This window comes from Spinacia oleracea, chromosome 6 (assembly GCF_020520425.1).
Source record: "Spinacia oleracea cultivar Varoflay chromosome 6, BTI_SOV_V1, whole genome shotgun sequence".
Lineage (NCBI taxonomy): Eukaryota > Viridiplantae > Streptophyta > Magnoliopsida > Caryophyllales > Amaranthaceae > Spinacia > Spinacia oleracea.
The window spans coordinates 122,303,341-122,308,856 of record NC_079492.1 but is presented as its reverse complement, the minus strand read 5'-3'; the positions used below and the strand labels follow the sequence as shown (position 1 = coordinate 122,308,856).

The 5,516-nt window shown below is 37.8% G+C and overlaps 1 long non-coding RNA gene across 1 annotated transcript; it reads right to left on the bottom strand.

Moving 5' to 3' along the window:
- Positions 1–372: 372 nt before the first annotated feature.
- Positions 373–1,618, bottom strand: LOC130464353 (uncharacterized). Its single transcript, XR_008924735.1, has 2 exons — positions 1,554–1,618; positions 373–599 (listed from the first exon to the last, which is right to left on the bottom strand). It is a non-coding gene; the product is annotated as an uncharacterized lncRNA (long non-coding RNA).
- Between the last annotated feature and the right edge of the window lie 3,898 nt (positions 1,619–5,516).

Here is a 5,516-nt window from a genome sequence, read left to right as displayed (position 1 = left end):
GTAAGTCCTAGTTCAAAGTTTCCATCAGTGGCTGTACCTGTAGCAAAGTTTTGGGAGTCAGTTTCATCAAATATAATATGAATGCTTTCTTCCATACACATGGTCCTTTTGTTGAATACTCGATATGCTTTGCTATTTGTGGCATATCCTAGGAATATGGCTTCATCGCTTCGTGCGTCAAATTTTCCCAGTTGATCCTTTCCATTGTTGTGGACGAAACATTTACATCCAAAGGTTCTTAGATGTGTTATTGTGTAACACCCCGACAATTCCCATTTTCTAAAATAACCCTTTTTTAAATATAACTGTGGGGAATTATCAAAGTATTATCGCCCGTGTGAAAACGTACGGCTTATTCAGAATTTTGCAGCGGAAAACATAAAACTAACTTTTAGGTTCATAAATAATCTTATTACATATTAGGTCCAAAACCAATTAACTGAAATAAGGAAATACGAATAGTACGACAAATTTCAAATTTAAGTTAACAAACCAAATCACTTAATAAAGAAAATATAACTACAAGCTCTCTAATCCCGATCCCAATGATGCATCATCTTCAAACCTGTAGATGGGCAACGCTTATTGATCCTTAGAGACTGCTCACCAATGATGGGTCATCACAGGATCAATAGGCATAGCCATGATCAACACACACAAACAAAGCACGTAATCAGCAAAGCTGAGTACTACATACTAAAGCAATAATAATCCTAACATGATACTATTAAACATAATTAAGGGCAGACAAAGCATGATAATCTGACGACCATACTTAACTAGACTAGGCTAGACTGGACTAGACTTTATAACAATAATATTATTTTAATTGAAATAGGCAATGGACCGAGTTTTCTAGCTAGGCGAGGTACGGGCGCGACTCCGTAACCTCAGTGACCTGCGATATCGAGGAACGTTTGACTGAGAATAGGACGCGGTGATCAATCCGGTCCGAATGAAAGGCCATGGGCTACCACCATGAACCCCAACTCCTGTTTGTCCGTCACTTTAGACGTGCACAGTCTAAAGCTATTGCTACTCAGTTTCACTTTACATGATTTACAAATTGACACCCTGTTATGACTCAACAATCACATAAGGCATGCAACTCACATTTATTTATAACTGTTTTTATCTTGGAATTGAGTAAGTGATCACAAAGGCATCAAACAAGACTCATTCCAATTAACTCCAATCTTTTCTTTAATACTGATCAACCCCTGAATATGGGTATAAGGTTTCAACTTACTAAATAAGGTCCTCCGCCCTCATAAAGTAGTGAAAAGCTAAAAAGGGAACAACAATTAACTGATCTGAATTAAATACTAAATAATCTAGTGTTCCCAATCAAACATGTTTGCATCAATCTTCCATACTAACATGTTATAATCCTCAAAATGCAATAAAGGTTTAATATGTTCATCCAACAGTATCAAACACGCAATTTCAACCTGACTAAGTTCATCAACAACATTAACATAACCAAGTTCATCAATAATTCAACATGGTTTCAACAATTAGCACACATTCCAAGCACACAGGTATGTACGTACCTTGTGTAAACAAACTGATAGGCCACTTTAACACTTTCAAAAGTCGCCTAAAGAGAATTCTCCGCCTAAAACAACCAACAAGTAATCCCAATCAACTTCTAGTCATTGGCAACCATAATAAAGCATTCTAAACGTATCCTAAACATATTTAGAGCTTTCCCCAATCTCAAAACTTAAACATTTGCTTTCCTAGCATCATAATTATTGAACTAGTGATTGAAATTCGTTGAAAACTTTTGCAAACATCGTACTTTTAAATTTTCAGCAATATAAATTCATTTAAAAGCTTCCCCAAGGTCAACCTACGTTCCTAGTATCTCAAAACAATCAATTCAATAATCCATACTCAACCTATCATGATTAATAATTATAAAAACCTTGAATTTCATACTTTAAACAATCAAAAACCAATATTTCAATGTAACTTGATAATCTGAAAATTAATAACTTTATTATAAAATCCATATAATCTCAAATTTATAATTTAAATCACAAAACCCATAACTTTAATTCAAGAAAACATAATTCAAGTTAATAAATTATGATTAAGCCCTAATCTTAATTTTAATTAATCAAAACTGAAAATTAATTCGTTTTTAATCTCAACATCAAATCTGAAAATCATATTTACCATAAAAATTACAAATTTAATTTAAGAACATAATCTAAATTAACAAACTTTAATTTAAATATAATTAGTTACTTAGGGTTTAAGAAATAACCAAGAATTAAGGAGAGAGAAGAGCTGGACGGCGGGACGGCGGTGGCTCACGGCAAGGGTTCACCGGCGACGGTGGCTGGGCCGCGGTGATGCTGCGAACACACGAAAAGGCTACGGTCATGGACGAAAAACAGAGGGGAGGAAAGGAACGAAAGCAAAGAAAGAAAGAACAAGGGGAGGAGGAGAGATACCGCACGGTGGAGGAGGAGAACGCCGGTGGTCGGTGGCTGGGACGACGGCGCAGGTCGAGGGGTTGAAGGAGCTGCGGTCGAGAGGTTGAAGAAGGCTCCCTTTTCTTTTTTCTTTTTTTTTTTTTTTTTTTTCTGTTTTACGTGAATCAGGAAGGAGAAGAGAAGAAGGGTTTTTTTTTTTTTTTTTTTGGGCTTTGCCCAATTGGGCTAGGAGTAGGATTTAGGTTGATGGATCCACAATGGGTTAGGACTTGTTTTCTAATTTCAATAGAACATGGTAATGCAACTCGTATTCGTTTTAAAGTAAAACTCGAAATTACATTTTGATTTCATAATCATTAAAAGTGTTCGAAATGAAATAAAATAATTATATTTCAATTATATTCGTTTCTAAAATCCGTAATTTATGTTTAAATATATATTAAATATATTAAATATTCGTTAAAATATATAAATAAAATGTATAAAATTACGGGGGATTACAATCTACCCCTATTAAAAGAAGTTTCGTCCCGAAACTTGGCACGAAAATTCACATATTTTTCCAAACTTTTCAACTTATTCTAATCGTAGAAGAACTTTGTACCACTCTTGTGCATTCTTTTGCCAACTAAGAGTTACTTGAAATACTCAAGAACACATTTTCTTATGCGGAGAATCTATTTACTTGCATCAACATGTATAATTTGCTAAAATAAGCATAAAAAATGCATAAAAACACCATAAAATTAGGTAAAAAGCGCGAATTTCTATCGCATTCTACCCCTCTTAAAGAAAACGAGTTACGCCCCCGTAACTCACCTCAGAAAATAACTCTGGATACTTGATCTTCATTTCAGCTTCGGCTTCCCACGTTGCCTCTTCGTACTCGTGGTTTGACCAAAGAACTTTCACTATGCTGACGTCCTTATTGCGTGTACTACGCACTTTTCTGTCAAGGATTTTTACAGGCCTTTCTTCGTATGTGAGGCTACTATCAATCTGGATTCTCTCAGGCTCTAAGATGTGACGCTCATCAGGGATATAGCGCTTTAGTTGGGAAATGTGAAACACGTCGTGCATCTTTTCGAACTCCATTGGCAAGGCTAACTTGTATGCTACTTTTCCTATTCGTTGCAGAATCTCATATGGTCCTACATACTTGGCACTTAGCTTGCCCTTCTTCCCAAATCTCATCACACCCTTGGTTGGTGATACTTTCAAGAACACTTTATCACCTACTGTAAATCATCATCTCTTCTTTTCAAATCAGCATAACTCTTTTGCCTATCCTGGGCAGCTTGAATTCTAGCCTGAATCATTTTTACATTCCTGACAGTCTCCTCAATGAATTCCGTTCCCAAGACTATATTTTCACTGAAATCGTTCCAGCAGGTGGGACTTCTACACTTTCTCCCATATAGTGCCTCAAAAGGTGCCATCTTAATGCTTGCATGGTAAATATTGTTGTATGAAAATTCGATCAAGTCTAGATGGTCCTCCCAACTACCCTTAAAGTCAATCGCACAAGCCCTCAACATATCTTCCATAGTCTGGTTAGTTCTCTCAGTCTGACCATCGGTTGCAGGGTGGAAAGCAGTGCTCATTTTCAAAGTTGTCCCAAGGTTCAACTGGACCTTTTGGCAAAATTTCGAGAGGAATCTTGAATCACGGTCTGAGATAATATCGGTTGGGACCCCATGCAACCTCACTACATGCTTAATGTAAGTCTTTGCGAGCTGTTTCTTTTTCCATGTCTCTTTAATCGGAATAAACACGGCTGATTTTGTTAGACGGTCCACAATAACCCAAATGGTATCATTTCCGTTCTTTGATCTAGGCAAGGCAGTAACAAAATCCATAGAAATGGAATCCCACTTCCATCCAGGCACTTCTAAAGGTTGAACTTTCCCCATGGGTCTTTTGTGGTCTATTTTGACTTTCTGACAGGTTAGGCATCTAGACACAAACTCGGCAACTTCCCGTTTCATATTAGGCCACCAATAGATTTGGTTCAGGTCTTTGTACAACTTGTCACCCCCAGGGTGCACAGAATATGGAGTATTATGCCCCTCATCCATAAGACGTCTCTTGAGTTCTTCACACTTCTGTGGTACACACCATCTTCCTTTGAACCTCAAACTACCATCCTCATGAATCTTGAAATCCACTTCCTTCCCTTGACCCATCTTTTCTTTGATCTTCCCTAAGTACTCATCCCCAGCTTGACTTTCTCTAATATCCTCGAATATGGACAACCCCAATGACAATGCACTCAGTTTTGCTTTGGTTTCCCCAGGATTTACTATTTCCAGGCTAAGTTTCTGCATGTCTCGACACAACTCTTCAGGCACTACCAAGACATTCATACTATGGCTAGATTTCCTACTCAATGCATCGGCAACTACATTTGCTTTCCCCTCATGGTACTGAATGTTCAAATCATAGTCCTTGATCAACTCTAACCATCTTCTTTGTCTCATGTTGAGATCTTTCTGGGTGAAAATGTATTTTAGGCTTTTGTGGTTTGTGAAGATCTTACATGTTGCCCCATAGAGGTAATGTCTCCAAATTTTCAAAGCGAAAACAATCGCAGCTAGCTCTAGATCGTGGGTAGGGTAATTAGCCTCATATGGTTTTAATTGACGCGACGCATACGCAATCACCTTCCCATTTTGCTGTAACACACACCCCAACCCATTCTTCGACGCATCACTATATACCTCAAACCCTTCATTCCCATCAGGCAAGGTTAAAACAGGTGTTGAGGTTAAACGCTCTTTGAGAATTTGGAAGGCTTCCTCACATTTTTCGCTCCACTCAAATTTTGATTCTTTCTTCATCAAGTTGGTCATGGGTCTTGCTATCTTTGAGAAATCTCTCACAAATCTCCTATAATACCCAGCTAGACCTAAGAAACTCCGAATATCAGACACATTCTTCGGAGTAGGCCACTCACTCACAGCTTGAATCTTGGCAGGATCCACAGAGACTCCTTCCTTTGACACATAATGCCCCAAAAATGCTACCTTTTCCAGACGGAACTCGCACTTAGAGAACTTTGCATACAAC